The 23,430-nt window shown below is 37.0% G+C and overlaps 1 protein-coding gene across 6 annotated transcripts in view; it reads left to right on the top strand.

Annotated features, from left to right (window-relative positions):
* The first annotated feature begins 10,379 nt into the window (after window positions 1-10,379).
* The window catches only part of LOC138712172 (uncharacterized), a 34,526-nt gene continuing 21,475 nt past the window's right edge, over window positions 10,380-23,430 (top strand). For 5 of the 6 annotated variants that reach the window (XR_011335652.1, XR_011335651.1, XM_069843664.1 and 2 more), the window contains exon 1: window positions 10,380-10,486. The gene's annotated coding sequence lies outside the window, so the exon portion shown is untranslated. The remainder of the gene's footprint in view (window positions 10,487-23,430) is intronic. The other variant, XM_069843668.1, reaches the window with a different exon arrangement.

Raw genomic sequence — 23,430 nt, forward strand, 5'->3', positions numbered from 1 at the left:
CCTATCCTGAACAAGATTAATCCAGTCTCTACCATCAAATCCCACCTCCCTCAAATCCACTTTAATATTATCTTCCCATCTACGTCTCGGCCTCCCAAAGGTCTTTTTCCCTTCGGCCTTCCAACTAACATTCTATATGCATTTCTGGATTCGCCCATACGTACTATATGTCCTGCTCATCTCAAACGTCTGGATTTAATGTTCCTAATTATGTCAGGTGAAGAATACAATGTGTGCAGCTCTGCGTTGTGTAACTTTCTCCATTCTCCTGTAACCTCATCCCCCTTAGCCCCAAATATTTTCCTAAGAACCTTATTCTCAAACACCCTTAACCTATGTTTCTCTCTCAAAGTGACAGTCCAAGTTTCACAGTCATACAGAACAACCGGTAATATAACTGTTCTATAAATCTAACTTTCAGATTTTTTGACAGCAGACTGGATGATAAAAGCTTCTCAACCGAATAACAGGCATTTCCCATATTTATTATGTGTTTAATTTCCTCCCGAATATAATTTATATTTGTTACTGTTGCTCCCAGGTATTTGAATTTTTCTACCTATTCAAAAGATGAATTCCCAATTTTTGCATTTCCATTTCGTACAATATTCTCGTCACGAGACGTAATCATAATTATACTTTGTCATTTAGGGATTTTCTTCCAAACCTATCTCTTTACTTGCTTCAAGTAAAATTCCCGTGTTGTCCCTAATCGTTTGTGGATTTTCTCCTAACATATTCACATCATCCGCATAGACAAGCAGCTGATGTAACTGAAATGTAGTAGAAGACTAATCCATCGTTGAAACATAAAGATAGAAAGAAAAAAAGAAAGAACGAAGGAAAAAGAGACTGAATAGTAGGCCTATAGTAATGGTAATGTTATTGTTTCCCCCACGTATATCTATCACAACGTCGGAAGTCTACGTGGGATAAAAGTAGGCCTATCAATTTTCTATGCCATGTGTAATCTCTCTGTATCCGACGAAAGAACAGCACCTTCCTTCTTAGTTACAAGACTGAAAAGTATCATTTAAAACGAACAATGGTTATTGACAATGCTTGCGAATAAGCGAGCTGTCAACTTCAGTTTTCCCCTTTACATCAGAAACCATTCACGTCATTTGCATTTTTAAAGTTATTTCATATGTTGTGCTGCGCATCCTGTTTATAAGCAAGGCATTACAATGGAACAAAAGGGCTCTCTTCTTCAGCCGGGTGCTCTAGGCAGACGCGAGATCGTCTAACCTTTTGTCAAGACAACTTCAAGTTAACCCAGCTTTACTGTTGCATTATATACCAAAGAAGTTCAATAATAATAATAATAATAATAATAATAATAATAATAATAATAATAATAATAATAATAATAAACTAATTATTAATTTCTCCAACATAATTACACTTCTTTTCTTTCATAGACTAATTACCAGGCTTCGAGACTTCGGACCCAATAGAGCAGTTCAGTGGAAAATCCGCATAACGGCGTACTGAGTACAGTGGTAAAGCGTGCAGTGGGTGGGGGTACTATAGAATGGATGCCAACAAATACGCAAAGGAAAACGCTCTGGATTTGAAGGTTCTGACGAATAATTTGGTTTTCATACAAACTGTGTCTGAAACTATTACACGGTTAGAAAAGTCAGAGCGAGAGATGCCGGAAGCCCTCAAATTAATTTATAAAATGATGCAGAGAATTAATGAGACATCAAGTACACCGGTTACTGAACGTGTAAAACAGAAGTGGAAATCAATTTTATGTAAAAATAACGGATATGGAACATTGTGTAACATAAACAGCAAATTAGTGGACATAGAGTCACCCGAGAATAAAGGACTGTCTCTTAGAGAGTGCAATGATGTTAGGTTTCTTCGTTTTGCTCCTATCACTTCATGCGACGTAGAGCGCAGCTTTCTACAGTACAAACTTTGGCCGATAACCGAAAAAGATTTACGTTTGAGACAATGAGAATGTATCTTGTAGTAAATTGCATTTCGGTACTGTAACTGCACTTCCTAAAGACGACCAATAGGATAAATGTAAAAATTAAAATTGCTACATGCATTTTCCGCCATTAACACTGTGTATAATTAGACACAAATGCTTATAAAAGACAGGAGAATAAATGCTTTTCACATTCTTTTAACACTATCATTGTGTAATGTATATTTACTTTCAAATTTACATATGTGTGTTTCCTCATACTACAGTACTCTACTCTAAATAGCAACGTTGTTACCTCAACACATCTCTATCTACTTGCAGCGAGTCAACAACCTATAGTGCATGCACAGTAAACTTATTGTATCGGGTCCAAAGTCTCGAAGCCTGATAATTACCATTTATTTCCTAGATTTCTGTCTTGCTTCGAAGTAGAATCGGCTGCAGGCCGCCACCGAACTTGGACTCCGTGGATATGTTTTCATCAGTTGTAGATGGTAGTGCTATGCACAGTGAACTCTACATTGGGTTCGTGGTGAGGCCTACGCGGAAAGATAAAGAGATCATGTAGGTGAAGCGGCGGCGGCAGGGGGAGCTGTAGCACGGGGGAACTTAAGGCACGCACACCATTTCATCCCGGGTAGAACAATGGGCCCACCCGAGCGGCCTGTGTACGAGGACAGTCACAGTCCTTGCCTTACCCTGAAGGGGGACTAATATATGGAATAAATACGCTACGTAGCGAAATCAGGTTTCGAAAGCCAGCTATAACGAACACACGTTATTCCATATTGTTAGATGATCGTTCACCTCTGTCATGTGAATGTGAGACGAGGAGTCGGCTGATCGATTTTGATCACTAATAGTTCTTTTTTTTTAATGTGTTTATTTAAAATTTTCAAACCTTCCTCTGTTTCTGGTCCACATTTCTGTACCAACTCTGCTTAAAGCTTAAATCATAACCAGGGTTCGGCCTAGGGACACAGAGTAATCAGTATGCAGTTTAGAGTACACGGAGTATAAATGACGTCATGACCCGTGTGCAGTCACCCGACTGCAACAGCACAGGTGGGTCCGTGAAGTGCATTACCGTTGTGTGTGGGCGTATTGCTGCTTGGCTGCGGTATACTCTATTTTTTTTTCATGGAGTGCAGTTTCATAGAAAGGACTTTGCCGACAGACCTTCTACTGCCCCCTACTAATTGGTTGTCATAAATAAATGTCTTCCTTACTGTGACGGAAATCTTGTCTTCTCTTGTTAGTAACCAATCACAATCCTCGTTGAGAAGAATTGACAGGTTCCCGTCAAATCCACGTGGAGGCAGAGTTGTCGCATCTTTTCCAAGAATCCCGTCAGTCTCATTTTTGAGGGTCGCCAGGATTGTGGCAACTGTGCAACGTTGGGACGAGGGGACAGGATGGAATTGTCAGAGGTGTTTGTGTAGGAAGTCATAAATCTGTAAGTGGGTGTTCAAAGGAGCCACCGAACTGCACTCCTTGAAATAAAATAAGGTATTTGTGTAACAGGCTTCGGCGTAGGGACACCTGATTGAAGGTTACAACTCACGTTAATACTTTAATGGTAGACATTTATTCGCTAATATGTTTTCGCGGGATATCAGCTGAGTTAAGATTTTGGAATGCTCCAAGCTTTCGACTGCTATCTCTGCAGCCATCTTCAGGGAAGTGATGTCCGAACAGAAAGTCGAAAGGTTATATAGATGTTAGGCTGTCTCAGGTGAAACGGGATTGGTTGGCGGATCGGCCAATCCGGGGCCGGGAATTGTCATCGCTCGTAAGCTCCGCCCCTCCCGGGATTCCTGCGTGAAGTTTGGCGGGCGGCGAGCCCTGTTCCGCCGGTAGGAATCGGTTGCCGTCCTCGGTCCGTGATCTTCATGACCTTGATTGTAAGAGGGCCTGAGTTGGTCTAAGGCCGGTGTCCATGCCTGACTGAGCTGGAGTCCACTGTCTCTGTTAAAGTTGTTTTTCTCCAGCTTGATCTCTATGGCCTCCTTGATTGTACGATCCCAGTAGTGGCTTGATTTGTTAATGACCTTGGTGTGGTCAAACAGTATTTTATGCTCCTTTTCTATGCTGTGTTGCGCCACTGCAGATTTTTCCGGCATAGAAAAGGAGCATAAAATACTGTTTGACCACACCAAGGTCATTAACAAATCAAGCCACTACTGGGATCGTACAATCAAGGAGGCCATAGAGATCAAGCTGGAGAAAAACAACTTTAACAGAGACAGTGGACTCCAGCTCAGTCAGGCATGGACACCGGCCTTAGACCAACTCAGGCCCTCTTACAATCAAGGTCATGAAGATCACGGACCGAGGACGGCAACCGATTCCTACCGGCGGAACAGGGCTCGCCGCCCGCCAAACTTCACGCAGGAATCCCGGGAGGGGCGGAGCTTACGAGCGATGACAATTCCCGGCCCCGGATTGGCCGATCCGCCAACCAATCCCGTTTCACCTGAGACAGCCTAACATCTATATAACCTTTCGACTTTCTGTTCGGACATCACTTCCCTGAAGATGGCTGCAGAGATAGCAGTCGAAAGCTTGGAGCATTCCAAAATCTTAACTCAGCTGATATCCCGCGAAAACATATTAGCGAACCAACGCCGAGAAAGCCTCAAATCATACATAGACATTTATTGTCTACACTAGGAATGTATTGTATATACTGCATCTGTACAGGATGAAATATATTTTGTGGCGTACAGTGATGGACTGTTTACATGTTAAGACACGAAGTAACGGCGCGCCCCATCTCCCACTCCACTCGACCAACAGAAAACTATCGTCCGTGCGTTCTGAACTTCATGTGTTTCTGTGCCCAGGACCGAAGCCTGATCATAACTTTCTAAGTATCAAATAAACTGAAAACAGGTCCGTAACAAAATGGCCGCCTATGTCTCACGAATTAGTTAGGCCCAGTTTTCAAGTTGTGGCATCTTGTTTGAAATATAACATGCCTGTAATTATTCTGAAGCAGAGGGCAGGTGCGCCACATGTAGTGTTGAGAGCTTTCTGTCAAGAAGGGGTGAGAGTGACTGATAACTAACTTCAATGAAGAAGCCGGACAATGATATAGGCCCTAACTAGGCAGTAACGCTCTTCACTTGCATGAGGAAGAGTTCTACACGATCTAATTTACATCACAAAACTAATTCAAAGATATAGCCTAATTGAGTCCGAAATGCTAACGACTGGTTCTATAGCGTCAGCTCAAAACCTCGCAATGACTAGGACTGGGATTGCTATAGACTAACCTAAATACTCTGGAAATAAGAGTACTGTGCGTGCACTTGTGCCCTAAAAAATACGAACAGCATATGAAAACCGAGAAATATGATGCAAAGCAAATTAAATATTGTCTAAAAATTACTTAGAAAACTTGTTTAAGTTTTCTATATCACTGAAACGTTCCAACTTACATATCTGTAAGTTCTACAGTGCGGGAATCTCTGACGATTACGTTAGGTTACTTTAGTTTAGGCTTTTCGTATGTCTTGTATATTCGAATCTGTGACAGGTAAGGTTAGGTTAGTTTAGTTTAGGCTTTTGGTAGCCTATGTCTTCCATACACTGAGTGAAGTAAAATATCCATTTCGCGTTCATTTTAAAGTGTTCTACCTCTTATTTCACGTGTTAAAATAATAATCACTTTTTGGTTGCCTACACCGATCCATAATCTTTCCTGTTTTCAAGTCAACTGATGTCTTACTGTACATGAATTCTTCACATTCCAAACTACCTTCCCTCTGAAAATTAAACCATTTTTCCACATTTTTCGTAACACGCCCGTCACCGGGTTCCCCCTTCTCCCTTCATCATCATCATCATCATCATCACTCATTACAGACACTACACTTACACGAACACTTACACATACACTCATCCTAGTACATGACATAACACTCCACAGATGCATATCATGTACAGCGTGGCCCGCCGAAGTGGTGTACAACTAGAAAAATGGGTCACAGTCCTGCCATCTATCCGCAGTATGCGGAACCCGAATCACATAAAGTGAAGTGGATAGGCATTGGATACACACACACATACACTCACACACACACACACATACACACCCTCTAGCTCTACTCTGAATGAATTACATGCTCTAACCAATGATATTATATCACAGATAGCTTTATGGTTTGAATCTAATGGTTTTTTGCTTAATCAAGAAAATACTATCAACATAACTTTTACCCTAAATCATGTAATAAAAAAAGGACAACATACAAAACTATACCAGATTTCTAGGACTTTTTATAGACTCCAGTTTAACATAGGAAAAACATATCGAATATACACCGTGTTCCGCTTATAAGTATAATAAAAGAAATAGTTATAATTTCATAACAATGCATGCAAATGGGTTAAGATTGGTACCATTGTAAAGAGGAAATTGGGAAGTTTTAATCCATTGTTGTTACTTATATTTAGAAGACTCACGCATGCGCAGATCATTAAATAAGAGAATTCGTATCGTATCTGTTCGTATCGTATCGAGTCTGTTTCTCAGATGAGGCAACCTTCCACGTCAGTGGAAAAGTAAACCGACACAATTGTCGCATCTGGGGGTCGGAAAATCCAAGTGTCGTAATTGAACACCAACGGGATTCCCCTAAATGGAATGTTTGGTGTGGGATCATGCGTGACAGAATCATTGGTCCCTATTTCTTTGCTGAAAAGACAGTCACTGCAAACACGTACCTGGATATGTTGCAACTGTATGCTGTGCCACAACTCCCAGATGGAGCAATTTTCCAGCAAGATGGGGCTCCATCACACTTTGCCAACATGGTTCGCACATTCTTAGACGAACAATTCCCTGCAAGATGGATCGGAAGAGGATCACCGTACATCACATGGCCTGCCAGATCACCAGATCTAACACCACCTGATTTTTTCCTGTGGGGGTTTGTTAAGGACCAGGTCTACAGGACGCCAGTACGTGATTTGGCAGACTTACAAGAAAGAATTTATGCTGCTGTCAACAATGTTACACCACAGATGCTTCATAACACTTGGGTCGAGGTTGAATACCGGTTGGATATTTCCCGTGCCACCAATGGAAGCCATGTTGAGGTTTATGGAACATAAGGTAACAAAAATTCCCAGTTTTCATTCTTTGTAGCAGTTGGTTTCAACTATATAGCCTACTTGTATTAATTCAGAAGTTATAGCTATTTCTTTTGTTATACTTATAAGCGGAACACGGTGTATATGCACAAAATTATCAAGAGTTACATATTTATTAAAGAAATTAGTGACTTGCGTTTCTAAAAATTGTTTAAGATGTGCCTACTTCTCGTTCTTTCAGTCGATAATTAGGTATACCTTAATTTTCTGGGGAAATGGTAGCAAAATTGAGAGTGTCTTGATTTTGCAAAAGAAAGCCATTAGAATTCTATGTCAATCAAACTATCTTGAACACTGTCGACCTCTTTTCAAACAATCACAGATATTAACTGTCATAAATTTATATATATGCGACCTAGTCTTTTACACTCGACAAAATATAGACAATTACTCATTAATAGCCAATTTACATGATCATGAAATTAGAAATAGTGAACAAATTAATTTTCCATACTGTAGATTACATAAAACTAGTACAAATTTTTCTGTCATGGCGATGAAATTATATAATAAGCTTCCCAGTCAATGTTATAAGTTACAAACCAATATTTTCAAAGTTACATTTTATAATTGGCTTTTAATTAATCCTTTCTACTCTGTAGATGAGTTTCTTAACATAAATTCATTCGAAATTGTTTTTTAATAAATAAAGTTATTTACGTTTAGTTACAATTATTACATTGAGTGAAGTGTTTTCATTAATTTTAGAGTTTCAAAATGTTTTGTGTTTTCATTCTAATTAAACTTTACTGTTTTCAATTATATGTGTATTTTCAAATGTATGTTGTGACGAAGCCTATCACTGTATGTTTAATGGCATAATAAATTGAATTGAATTGAAATTGAATTGAATTCAGTGTCGCGTGGTATAGAAGGCCCACTTCTACACCGTTCTACAAAATTGTTTCTTGTGAATATTAACTTCTTGTTTTGGTCATAGCAGACTGTTCAGTCTATAAAAAATAGAAGGGGGGGGGGGAGAAAGAGTGGTGAAAATACTCGTTTGCCCTCTGCGTGACTAATTCTTTTACAGCTGTATTAACAGGATCACTGACTTTATGAATTACTACCTGGTAACAGCGGGACTGGAACTTCTTAAGTGTCACATATTTGGGAGGAATAGAGTGACTGAAGGTGAGACCGACCAGCAACAGTCTGGCCACATTCCTAACATTCTTTTATCCTCTGTGTTTTGACAACTTACTGTTGGCGAATTCGGTTACCTTGAAACTTAATTTAACCACAAACAAATTGTAAGAATATGAAATCAAAAATAAATAACGAAACGTAAAAAAAAAATTCCTTGTCATTATTGACACAACAGTGTGAATTAATTAATTAGTTATGGTTTAATTTACGACACTCGCAACTGCCGAGGTTGTATCAGCATCGCCGGTTTGTCGGAATTTTGTCCCGTAGGAGTTATTGTACATGCCAGTAAATCTACTGACATGAGCCTGTCGCATTTAAGCACACTTAAATGCCATCGATCTGGGTCGGGATCGAACCCGCAACCTCGAGCACAGCGCTATACCGACAACGCTATCCAGGAAAAGTATAAATAATACGTATTGGGAGAACTGTTAAAACTATTATAATATGACCAAAAATATGGTATGTAAGGTTTTATATTTATGTTATGCGTACAGTTAATTTTCATTGTAAATAGATTCTGAATTCATTGTATTAGTAAACGTAATTCTTTATGAGTGATTTCATTTATCATAGGTATAAGATTTTATATTTATGTTATGCTTACAGTTAATTTTCATTGTAAATAGACCCTCAATTCATTGTATTACTAAACGTAATTGCTTATGAATGATTTAATTTATCATAGATACGTATTTTTATATTATGTTACGTTTATAGTTAATATTCATTGCAAATAGATCCTAAATTCATTGTAGGCCTATAAGTAAACGTAATTCCTTATGAATGATTTCTTTTATCATAGGTATCAATCAGATTTTATACTATTTTGTTTATGGTTAATTTTCATTGTGAATAGATCCTGAATTCATTGTATTAGTAAACGTAATTCCTTATTAATTATTTCATTTTTCATAGGTATAAGATTTAAATTTGTGTTATTTTTTTATTTTAGTAGGTTATTTTACGACACCTTATCAACATCTTTGGTTATTTAACATCTGAATGAGATGAAGGTGATAATGCCGGTGAAATGAGTCCGGGGTCCAGCACCGAAAGTTACCCAGCATTTGCTCATATTGGGTATAGGGAAAACCCCGGAAAAAATCTCAACCAGGTAACTTGCCCCGACCGGGAATCGAATCCGGGCCATCTGGTTTCGCGGCCAGACTCCTAATCGTTACTCCACAGGTGTGGATTATTTGTGTTATGTTTAGTAAATGTAGTTCTTTGTGAATGCTTCGAGGAGGCCTAAACGTAGGTACAGGATTTTATGTTCATGATATGTGTATGGTTAATTTTCATTGTGAATAGATCCTGAATTCATTGTATTAGTAAACGTAATTCCTTATGAATGATTTCTTTTGTCATTGGTGTAAGATCTTATATTCTTGTTATGTTTATGGTTAATTTTCATTGTAAATAGATCCTAAATTCATTGTATTAATAAACGTAATTCCTTATGAATAATTTTATTTATTATAGGTATGAGATGTTATATTTATGTTATGTTTATAGACATTTTTATTGTGAATAGATTCTGAATTCATTGTATTAGCAAACGTAATTAGGGCCTATTTGTGAATTCTTCCATTAGGCCTAAACGTAGGTGCAATATTTTATGTTTATGTTATGTCTATGGTTAATTTTCATTGTGAATGGGGCCTGAATTCATCGTATTATTTAGCTAGGAATGAAGGCACACCAAAAACCAGTTTCTCTATATCAGGAGTTCTGAAAATGTGTACATCAGTCATATATTCCAAATTGATTTCCTGCAGTATGACAATGCTTGCTGTTCATGTTTTGTATCACGAGGAAATGAAAAATAGTACTGATTTTCCTCATAATATGTGCAAGAGGTAGACTGGCGTACAAACTGTTCTATTTTGTATGTGCGCTGCTTCTACAGGCGCCCTGCCATCACTCACGACAGCATGTGGTCCACGCCTTGCGTCGCCTGTCGCGTAGGTAGTTTGTTGTTGCCCAAGTTTTGATGTCTCTTGTCAACGAGACATAAGCAAGTTTCTCATTGGCTAGTTTCAGCTCGACTGCATATTTGTCATTGGTCGTCTCAAGTCCAGCCCGAACTCCGCTCAGATATGTGTTTATAAATACGGAAGACGTCAGTACGTCTGCATACAGGCTAGCGTGAGATTTCGGTAAGTTATCGTCTTCTGTTAGTACTGGGTCGAATCCAAGGAGCTCCAAACACTACGAGAAGCTACGGCAAGTAATCTTTATTGTTATTAATATTTCTGTATTATTAGTTATTATCTGGCCACATAAGACCTTGCGTTCCTTGTTTTTTTTTCTATCTCTATTAAGGTCCGCCACTCTCCATGGCAGATTCACGATGCACGTTTAGTTTAGGAATACGATTTTCCAAAATAGTGCTTAGGTTAGATCCTATAATAATAATAATAATAATAATAATAATAATAATAATAATGTAATTGTGAAGGTGAATGTAGAGTATCCAACGCCCACTGAACGAATATTTCACTTTTATCACTGCCAATATTGCGCTATAATCGTATATGCAAGGTAGGCTATAACAAAAACTTAAACTAACCAAACCTAACCTGTCAAAGAAGCAACAAGTTATACTAAATATGTGTAAAATTGGCCTATGTGTCTGTAGTGGGCGGGACGTAAGTAACATTGACCTTGTGAATTAATAATAATAATAATAATAATAATAATGGTTTTCTATAGCACACGGTAATTACTGAATGATTTTTAACGAAAAAAGTGGCAAAATGGTCTCATTTTCAGAGGGAAGGTAGTTTGGAATGTGAAGAATTCATATAAGACGTCAATTGACTTGAAAACATATTAGAAAATATCTAAAAATTGGAAAGAATTGGTCAGTGTAGGTAACCTAAAAGTGATTATTTAATAGCCTACGTGATACAACCACCGACGTAGCTCAGTCGGCTAAGGCACTTGTCTACCGATCCGGAGTTGCGCTCGGGCGCGGTTTCGATTTCCGTTTGAGTTGATTATCTTGTTGGGTTTTTTCCGAGTTTTTATCAAACCAAAGGCGAGTATCAGGTAATCTATGGCGAATCCTCGATCTCATCTTCCCAAATATTTCTCTATCACCAATCCCATCGACGATAAATAACCTCGTAGTTGATACAGCGTCGTTAAATAACCAAGTAAAAATTACGTGAAATAAAGAGGCAGAACACTTCAAACTGAACGCGAAACGCACATTTCACTTCCTTAGTACATGCAAGGCATACCAAAAGCCTAAACTAACTTAACTTAAACTGTCAGATTCGTATATCCAAGGCATACCAAAAGCCTAAACTAATCTAACCTGCCACAGATTCGTATATCAAAGGCATACAAAAAGCTTAAACTAACCTAACCTGTCAGAGATTCCCACACCGTAGAACTTAGAAAAAATGCAAGTAGAAGTTTCGGTGTCGCGTGCTATAGAAAAGCCAATAATAATAATAATAATAATAATAATAATAATAATAATAATAATAATAATAATAATAATTATTATTATTATTATTATTATTATTATTTTATTATTATTATTATTTGACGTCTGGATAGCTCAGTTCGTAAAGCTACGGACTAGAAGGTTCCAGGTTTTATCTCCATTGGTGGTGGGTTTTTTTCGTTGCCTGGACTTCGAGAACAGTCGCGGAATCCATCTGACTACTACAGATGAACAAAACTAACTGCCGCTCTCCTCGCTGTGTTCGTTACATTTGTCTTTCGAGTCTCGTCATTCTCTTGCACTTCGAGTCTCGCTCACCAATCTCGAAATAGCATTTGGTTGGCGTGGAAAGATAACTTTGAATAACATACATCACTGAAATAAATAACATTATAAATGTTTAAATTAAACAAAAAGACAAAATAGAACGGTATCTTAGTTATCAAAATGTTCTGGTTCTATTATATGATATTACCTATGGTTATATATATATATATATATATATATAGAAAGAAAGTAATTCTCAAATAAATTTGCATTTCGAAGAAACATAAAACATAACGTTAATATCTTTTTACTTGAGATTGCACACTTGATCTCAAACATATGAAAAGAAAATTCCTAGCCTTTTAATAAGGTGAAATTAGGAATGGTCAGAGTCCGTCTGTGCTTATCTGCTTAACAAATATTAATTATTAGAATACTTGTCACATTATTTATTCAGTTTAACGTTTTCGGCTTAAATAAGCCATCTTCAGAAGAAATTATGCCTTAAAATATATGAATAGAATTGGTACTTGCGTGTGTATGGTACAATATGGATAATTAGTTGATTATGAGTTTCTACCGTGACAATAGTGAACTTAAAATTAATTAAAATGTTAAAACAAGGGCTATGTTAGCCATGACCATAGATTATTAAAATAATAAAATGTTAAAACATATAAAATATTGTTAAAGTAGCAATATGTTGGATCATCTGTGACAATTTCCAATGCTGGCAAGAGTGAAGAAGATTCAACTGTAAAGCGGAATGAAAAATATATACCAAAATATAGCCAAAATAAACAAACATAATGGGAGGTTACATACAAGAACAATGAAATATTTCACAGCATAGACGGACCCTGACCATTCCTAATTTCATTGTATTAGCTTATCGGTCCTCAAATTTACTTTTAATAAGGACCTAATAATTAAAAAAAAAAAAGACTGGGGAACGGATTATTTTACACTGAAAGGTAGAGATGTTTCAAATAGGCTACTTGATTGTTATATATATAAACAGTTGCCAAAGTAGATGAAAGTTCAGTCAGGTATAAACAACTGTGGCGATTCAAGGCTGCTTGACGTTCGGGACTTCGGGAGTGATCAATCTCGGCGTCTCGAAACACTCACAGCAGTCTTTACGTCAACGTCACGACGTATAGAACATTTCGTGCGGGTTTTCGGCTTTGTGGGCGCTGTTAATCTTGCTTTCTCGATCGTTGTTCATCTCTACTGACTATTGTCAAATCGAGTACCTGGTCTTTTCAGTTCCGAGGTCATGAAACCGTTCCCACAGTGAGCCTTCATGGTGTTTGAAGGCAACACCTTACACCAGTGATCGTCAACTCGACTGAAAACGGACAAGGGCGCTCGGCACTCCTTCCGTGCGGTGTAAGCGTGCATTACCTCGTGCTCGGCATTATACAACCATATCTCTCGTTCAGTAGCGGCTCTTGACAGAAGTTAGCTGCAATGTTGAATACAAGTAGTAGGCTGTCACAAAAGTCGTCAGGAATTTCATTCACAGTTTCAAGAGTTAAACGTATTATGTCAGATTTCAAGATTTTCATAGCCTAGCGTTGGGAAAAATCGTTCTTTTTCTGGAACTTTTCCAAGAGTTTCGTTTCCAAGAAAGTACTAGTTTCAAAGAACAGTTCAGAAATAACAGCAAGCGTCTGACATAACGTAATAATCACCCAAATTTTATATTGTTTCGGAACTAGTTCCGTTTTCAACAATCTTAGACCATAATGCAATTCGAACCACGACAGCTATTACAGTCAGGTGTAACAGTAATTTATACAAACCATAAAACATCGCAATAATTTGATCATTTCTCCTGTTAAATAAGGTATATTACTACTACGTGATATTAGTCTCTATTAAAGCTTCTTAATTTATTTGTAATAAACAATGAGATTAGTTTGGCTACATTTGCATTGTTGTTACCGTAGTCATTCATTCATAGTGTTCTGCCCAAGGGCAGGTATTTCACTGCAAATCCAGCATTCTCCAGTTTTTCTATTTTCTGCCTTCCTCTTAGTCTCCGCATATGATCCATATAATATCTTAATGTCGTCTATCATCTGATATCTTCTTCTGCCCCAAACTCTTCTTCCGTTCACCATTCCTTCCAGTGTATCCTTCAGAAGGCAGATATGTTACAATATACGAATTTTATTACACAATACAGTGCGGTGTAATTTTTTTCATTTTATATAGTAAAACAGTGACTTTGAAATAGTAATAATAATAATAATAATAATAATAATAATAGGCACAATCTCACAATTTGGTTTTCTTTCCATTCTTATTGCTATATTAATAGCAAACAATATAACTGAAGCCGATTCGCCAATCGGATTGATTATTTAATATTTAAACGCGCCCTGCAAATTCACTGTAGTAAAAAATTTCGCTCTTCTTATAACATACTCAATTCTGAAGGAACTACTGTACACCCAAGGAGAACATTTAGGCTGGAACTGTTATGGTCTCTGAGAGAGTATCTGGAGTGTTCCAGACAAGATAGCTGGACGGTACGTTACACAGTACTCCAGTTCCTATGAGAAAGATTGTCAGAAACTCCTACTGTTATTTTAGAACAGAGTGTTCCGACCTATATTTCTTTTTCTGGAACTGTTATTTCCTCGGAACTGTTTCAAAAGTACTGTTATCTTATTTTTCCCTATATCATAGACCTATCTACGATGGATGTAGATTGTGCTCCTGCTTAGCTTCAGCTAGAAATGACAGCCTGATAGTGTGATAATGAACTGAAGGTGATATCCGTACTGTATAAAAGCACGAAAAAGTCTGTGTGATTTTTATTCACATTTTCCATTAGTCAGATTTCTCTGGCTTCATCAGCAGCTTTCGACAGACTGTGCATGTTCGGATCCACATACACCTACGAGCATTGTTTTCTTTAATGAAAATAAGTAAATCCCACCACAGAACTAGCTAATTCATCTGACTACAATCTACAAAATTTTCTCAGTTCATGCACTATCCAGATCATAGTGCATAATATTGAGCAATCAGTACGCAATAAAGAGGCTAAAAAATCTCGTAAAATTAGCATTACAGAATATCAGGAAATATTTTTACTAATGGTCATGCATTAACAAAATGAAAAGAAAAAGTAGAAATTTAAAATGCAGTATATTTAGTTTTATTCAGCTTTCATTTCATCCCTAACTTATCAACCAATTGCTTTCATAAATGTAAATACCAGTATTAGGCATTCACATTACTTTAAGTGTAATTTGATCAGTATGAGAAACGTTTATTATCACGAAAAAGCAGCCACCTTCGCAAGCCTCCGCTGTGCCCGCGGCAGCGAAACACGAGCGCAGCGGGCTTCAGAGCTGTCTGAGATGACGTCACAGGGCAGCGAGTTGACCACCACTGCCTTACACTATTATTATTATTATTATTATTATTATTATTATTATTATTATTATTATTATTATTATTATTATTAGAGATATGGTATGTCCTCATTTTTAAGGATTAAATTACTGTGCGGGAGGAATTTTCAAAATCAACGCGAATGTCAGGAATTTGGACCTGTGGATTTAATTATAAAAATGCTTGGCTTTTAAGCAGCGACAGGTAAGATTATCGACTTGTCTAGGATTTTCGCTTTACTGACGAGTCGGAAGATTAGAAGGACACTAGACATCTTTTTAAGATTTTAAAAAAGTTAGTCTTCCATTTTCTTATTCTTAAGCTTTATTAGTCAATTCCCATACGACTCTCATGAGGTTCTGTTTGTTCTGTTATCTCAATTTGCCTACGTAATTGGTTTACACGAGCTTTCAAGCGATAATCGTGAGTTCTTACTTCTGATTGAGGTTCTGGCTGATCAGGCAGTACATCTCACTTGACGATATGGGTCAGAGGGAGAACAATAATTGTTTGTATACATCTGAAGTCTGATTAGTGGAATATGTTACTAGTCAACTTGTAAGTAATGGAGGAGGAATGAAACTGACCAGCCTACCCCACTATCTCCTGGCTTAGTTGCCTCATGAGGAATGTCATATTGGCGTTACTTATTAGGTCCCAACCTCTGTGCGGACAGTTGACTAAACAGCATTGTCTGTTCTTTGCCAAGCTCTCCGAACATTTTGCCATTTAATTCAAATGGAGAGAAATGTGGAGATAGTGAAAGGACTCTATATTTAAGTACATTTATTCATACTTGCTAAAATTTCTGATATTTTAAAGAAAATCAATCAACAGACAAATATTCGTGGGCCGTTTAAATGAAGTTATCTGCTATTGGAACATGAGTGACTAACACTTTATTGAACAATGAAGTTCATTCTTGTAGTTTTTATGCATTTCTATATTCATACTAAGATTATGATAATTTAGAAATTATGTATCAAAACATGCAGCATATTAAACATAAGACTTTGCCATTTTGTATGCATATGAATTTGTAAGCTATTATTTATGGTTGGGAAGGGTCCGATTAATGTGGTGTCCTCATTTTTACTTGTAAAGAAATTTTAAACCTAATAATTTATTATTATTATTATTATTATTATTATTATTATTATTATTATTATTATTATTATTAGTCCGGCTTTGTTTCAAAGCCCGTGGACGCCCGAAGAAGCGATGGAGAGACCAGCTTTTCACCTGAGACGGAACAGGCCAAATGGCCTAAACCCTGATAGCTATTGATGATGATGATGATGATGATGATTATTATTATTATTATTATTATTATTATTATTATTATTATTATTATACAGAGTGATTCACGAGGTTTTACCTTCTTTTACGGAGCTTATTTCTGAAGACATTTTGAGCAAAAAAGTCATATAAACATAGTTCCTCCTATTCTCAATATTTTCAGAGTTACACTAATTTAAAGTTGTTTGTAAAATACGTTTTTCCTTTAGTTTGAAGGTAAAAAAATAATACAAATAGGGAATGAACCATTCAGAAGTATAATTTCTTTAATTGGAAAGTATTATGAAGCTAAAAATGTGCTGTGAACTTCTTAGTTGCTTCGTACAGACATCTTTTTCTATTTTCAACTAGAAAATTACATTATTCTTACGCACTTATCACAACAATAATTATTACAAATCACACCACTTTCACCGACTTAATTATTTGCAGTTCAATTTTGCATCCTAATTTACAGTCTTGGAGAGTTTACAACACATTAAAAAAATGTCTCCGTCCGCTTGAGTACACTTGGCCGCACGCTTGTGAGCAGCACTCGTCGCTCTACGTAACTGCATACGGCTATCTTTGATTTCCATAGCGCTCGCGCTGACTGCTGACTGCAAGCTGACCAAGATCACGCGTTCACAGCAAGGCTCAGAATGTCTTCGGAAATAAGCTCCGTAAAGGGCGGAAAATCCTCGTGAATCATCCTGTATTATACGATATTACTGCTGTAAATGTGCACTTCTTAGGTCAAATATCATCAAATGTTGCTGCCAACCACACGGATTCAAGTTATTTAAGGAATATAGGCTAATGAGAAATATGGATTATATAATTTAATTCTTAAAATATATTCTATGGTCCTTAATTGAGAAACTTCAGGATTAAAAACTGATAACTCTCGAAATTGAGGTTTACAGTTTTCTGGTTGTAAACTGCCTGTAAACACATTAGACCTCTATATCTCATTTGATTGAATTGTGTGAATAATTATGTTAACAGAATATGCTACTTGAAAAAACATGATACCACTCTTGTGTCTACAGTAAAAAGTAAAGAGGCCTTCAATTAGAGGGGGAAGTAACACGGTTTAATCAAAATTTAGGTAGGCCTACTTATCTTAGTTGCAGAAAGAAATAGCCTATAAGTCCCCACCTGTGGAGTAACGGTTAGCGCGTCTGACTGCAAAACCAGGTTGCCCGGGTTCGAATCCCGGTCGGGACAACTTACCTGGTTGAGGTTTTTCCGGGGTTTCCCCTTAACCCAATACGAGCAAATACTTGGTAACTTTCGGACCCCGTACTCATTTCACAGGCATTATTACCTTCAATTCATTCAGACGCTAAATAACCTGAGATGTTGATACAGCGTCGTAAAATAAAGCAATAATAAATAAATAAATAAATAAATAGCCTACATTAATTTTTTCTTCTTGCGAGGAATCTTAGAAACAGGTGTGATGTAATAATAAGAGATCTCTGTATATTACAGAATGTTAGGAACCATACTAGCAGATATTGTGATATTCGTTGAAGAAAAATCGATGTAAAAAAACTCCCTATTTACTTTTTCCCTTGCTCTAATAGTTTTTTCCATAAATATGTCACGTATTTTACGGTCTGATGTTTATGAATGATCGTACTACGAAACGCCTGTCAGCTTAGACTATACGCACGTCTTTCAATCGCATGTACAATATTCCAGCATAAACACACTTCCTGAGTGAGTTAAGGGTCATTAACCTTATAGAAAGCTCACTTGACGTAATGGAAGGATTCACTGATGTTGAATTAGCAGATATTCATTTAATGTACGAAAAGAATCTCCGATCGTGGCAAGACAGCTTTATTGGCTACGATTTCCAAATCGTGGAATTCCACATAGACTAATGCTCGTTGCTGTGTACCAAAGACTCGATCTTGTCGTCCTCGGATCGAGGATCGTGGACCGCAACGTGACGTTGTTTCCTTCTTAATGGGACACAGTTCTATAAAAAAAATTATACGCCAGTTAAGAAAATGTTAACTTTTGTTAACACCTCGGAGATTATTTCATTTCGTACGTTTCCTTTCTTTTAATAATAATTTTAATTGTTAATTTATTTTAATTCTTTCGTGACAATTCAGAAGTGAATGCCATATCGTTTATAAAGCTTTTTTTATCTTGACTATTACACTTTTACTAGGTCATAGTACTTTTTACCAATTAAACGGTACGAAAGGACGTCTTTCAACCAATCCTGGCTGCTTATTGCACAATTTTATCGCTTCCATAGCATTTGTTTAATTTTATCGCTTCCCTAGCATTTGTTTATTTTTATCACTACCATAGCATTTGTTTCTTTGTTTGCCAACATTTCAAACTGCAAATTCTTTACGGTAGACCCTACTGTAAAACATGCTTTGCGATCGTAATTTGTTTCCCTCATAGATAATCGACTAAAAAATGGCGGCTCCGTTCAAATATTTTGGTGAAGGTAACATTAGTGAAATAGGATTTTAGTAAGTCAATTAATATCTATTTTATTGTATTAGAGTACTTTATTTCTTCTAATCTTTATATGCTCTACTTTCTTCTATTTTTATCACCTCCCTACCATTTGTTTGCCAACATTTCAAACTGCAAATTCTTTACGGTACTATAAATCATGCTTAAGCATTGTTCAGTATAAAATTCGCCCTAAATTCAAGTAGCGTCAATGTTATTACACTTTGGCACAATCCACCGCACATGAAATTTTCTTGTAATTCTCAGCAAGTGGAAACGGGACAGTAAATTTCTGAAACTGATGACGGACAGGAAAGGGGTGAAATAAAACCAAGCACAGGAAATATCGATTCACAGTCGTATTGTGTTATAACGTGACTATTTTCGAGTCGCTTGATATTTTTTAAACATCATCGAAATTTTGTTTTTTGAATTTTTATCAATAACGATGAAGTTTAACTTTGTGAAACATTGAGCTTATATGACATTTTCCATTAAAAGAACCAAATTGTGACGAAAAATAAAATAATATGCGTGTTATCCATTCGCCGGTGGAATATTAGTCTGTCCCCGCTGTTTACTGAAATATTAATGAGTTATGAGGAAGCTACGAACTACAAAGTAAACAGCACGCAATATGCGGTTCTGTTTTTTCCAAACATGCAATAGAAATAAATGAGAGAAGATCACGCCACCGTAGTCTCTGTTGCCATATGGCGCGTTCATTACATTTCGCAACATTAAAATTCTTCATTATATTTCGCGTAGCATGAATGATAGGGTCTATGACGTGTGACGAATTTTTATCTAGTTGAATTATTTAACGATGTCGTATCGACTGCGAGGTTATGCAGCATCGGGGGAATAAGTGATGACCTGATGAGATGGTACTCTGGCAGGTGAGTCAGGAGATTCCCTGTAGGGTCACGTGATCTTTCATTACAATTTTCGGAAACGGCTAATAAAGCTTTAACCAGGTAATCACCCCGAACCCGAATCAAATATAGACCATTCGTTAACTCTTGAAAACTTTCTGCGCGTCAGGAGAAGAAGAAAACTGACTCCCTCCTCCTCCTCCCTCCCTACCTCCGCTTCTACTTGTAGCCAGCGAGCTCACTTACCCCTACCATAAGGTTCTTATACAAGTAGATTCACAAGGATTTACCGTCCCTTACGAAGCTTATTTCCGAAGACATTCTGAGCAAAAAATGTCATATAAACATTTGACCTAATCTCAATGTATTCAGAGTTACACTAATTTGAAGTTGTTTGTAAAATGCCATTATTCTTGAGTTTTAAGAGTAAAAGAATATTACAGATAAAAAATGAACTATTCAGGAGTATCATTTCTTTAATTAGTTAATACTCACAAGCTAAAAATGTGTTGTGAATTCCATAGTTTCTTCATACAATTTTTTTTAACTGCAAAATTACATTTTCTAATGCAGTTAGCACAGCAATTGTTACAAATCACGCCACTCTTGTAAATTCTTTAAGACTGTACATTGGGATGCATAATTGAACTGTAAAGGATAAAGTTTCTAAAGTCGTATGATTTGTGACAATTTTTGTGATAGGTGCGTAAGAATGATGTAATTTTTAGTTAAAAATTAAAAAACAAAATCTGTACAAAACAATTAACAGCACATTAGCTTCAGAACACTAGCCAATTAAAGAAATTATACTTCTGAATAGTTCATTCTCTATTTGTGTTATTTTTTTACTCTTAAAACTAAAGAAAATATATATTTTACTAACAACTTCAAATTAGTGTAACTCTGAAAATATTGAGATTAGGACACATGTTTTGCTCAGAATGTCTTCGGAAATCAGCTCCGTAAGGGACAGTAAATCCTAGTGAATCACGCTGTATATGCTACGAAATCATTAGTTCTTTGTGGACTGGAATGAATGGTTGGACGAGGAACAGACTGTTTCTTATTATCTGTTATTGAATTTAATTTTAAAGTTAAAAAGCTTAATAGTACATTATGCAACGAGCCTATAATGAAGGTAATTGAGAAGTGAGTATAGATATTTATGAAACGAGCGCAAGCGAGTTTCATAATTTTCATACGAGCTTCTTGATTACCATTATAGGCGAGTTTCATACGACTTTTTATGCTCGACCATATTTCTAACTTGATATTATTAATTTTAATTGTATCTGACCTTCAGCAATGTTCCGTATGTTGTGAGATGTGCGCAGACGCGAAAGTATTGATTTTTTCCGAGGAACAGATATCCACATTGACCTTGCTAGGCCATAAGAACCTACAGAGATAACATTGAAATTAAATTAGACATTGAAAAACGAGATGACAAATTGAATTTATTTGAATATTATTTACAATTAACGCTAATTATTATAGTAACAGAACATAACCTTCTGCGACAGTATTGGATTTCCAGCCTCCGTGACTTTTCGCTAATTCCCTTTCGATTGCATATCCGAGAATAATCGATACTTGCGGTTTTATAACGGTAGAAAGCTGACCTGTCATTGGCTGAACAGTTTTAACCTGAGTCGTCATTGGCTGAAATACCTGACCTTTAATGAGTAGGTGTACTTTAATGACATGCATTAAAGGTCTGCTACCAGGTGTATAATTACTACGTTTCGGCATGGTCGAGCATAAATATATTTATGGGAGAGAAGACACTATAGAGTGCGCACACAAGTAGCTATTTGGCTTCACGAGATAACGAATGACTTAAACACGATTGGTCTCTTTAGTCTCACAGCATTGAGTCAAAGGTTCGTAGATTCTAATCCGGACGACGGCGATGAATTATAAAGAGCGACGCAATCCTTGGCATGATTCTCTTTGGGAAGAAAGTCAAACTGGGAGGCTTTATTTTTCGTTAAGACTATCACACATTGTGCTTACGGACAATTTTATTTAATTGAAATGCTATTAACTGTAAACTAGCTTCCGTTATGCAGACTGAACTTGGTATGTGTGACTTCTGTAATTTCTCCATAATTCTGTTTATACAGGGTGATTCAGAAGGAATAGTAAATATTTTTGAAGTGGTAATATGCACTTTTCTGAGTGAAAAAGTTCATATAAGCATATCTCAAATTTTCAATGGTTATGGAGATTAGAGGTCTGCATGAGACGAAATTCTTAGACTTGGCCCGGCCCGGCACGTTACGGCCTTAGTTGTACCCTACCCGAAATCCGCGATTAGTTTATAATTATCAATCCGAGCCCGATCCGAAACTCGGAGACTAGCAGATAAAGCAGAGGCCACAGGCCACAGGGACAGCTGCGAGAGATATCACTCTGTCCGTTACTCAGGAGAAGACGAGCGGAAAGAATGTGACCTTCTTGACTATCGCTGTTGATTATTATAAACATCGCTCAGATAAGCATCCCAGTAGCCAGGTTATTACTCGTGCAGGAAACATGAGTAACAATGCGTATGGAAATTAAAGCTAAGTTGAACAGAAGGAGACCTAATGTTACTGCTTACTGCAGTACAAATATTGCACATGTTGTCGTACGTTATCTGTCCACGTCCCTTCCTCCTCAGTCCGTTCTCGTCTTCTCCTGAGTCACCGACAGTAGTAGGAGTATGAGGAAGGGTAATCTCTCAGTCAATGCTCTGTGTCTAAGACAGAGTGGAGACGAGACAAATACCGTTACGAAATGTGAAGTCGAACTATAGCCACAGTCTAGTATATACAGTCACGAAGCTTGAGTTTTGAGGGTGCTAGGAACAATTGACTGTGCCGGCACAATATTCGCATTGTCTGTAATGAGGCGATATTAGCGATCCTAGTGGTTAGCAACTATCTATGGATGCATATTTACTACGTATTGAGCTTCGTGACTGTATATACTAGACTATGCTATAACCTACGATACCGGTAGTCTACTGTTCTGGATGGGTACCGGATGGACAACTTAAAGTCCGAGCCCGGCCCGAAATCGACAAACATAAGTGAATTTCAACCCGAGCCCGTGCAGACTTCTAATGGAGATACAGCTGTTTGAAAGTAGGGATGAAGAAAACTAACTGCAGTTCTCGCTCGCTGTGTTCGTTGCATTTGTCTTTCGAGTCTCGTCTCGTTATTCTCGTGCGCTTCGAGTCTCGCTCGTCATTCTCGAAATAGCATTTGGTCGACGTGGTAAGATTTCGTAACTGTGAATAACATAGGCTACGTCATTGAAACAAATAACATAAATGTTTAAATGAAACAAAAAGACAAAACAGAACAGTATTTTAGTTATCAAAATGTTCTGGTTCT

Source organism: Periplaneta americana, chromosome 13 (assembly GCF_040183065.1).
Source record: "Periplaneta americana isolate PAMFEO1 chromosome 13, P.americana_PAMFEO1_priV1, whole genome shotgun sequence".
Lineage (NCBI taxonomy): Eukaryota > Metazoa > Arthropoda > Insecta > Blattodea > Blattidae > Periplaneta > Periplaneta americana.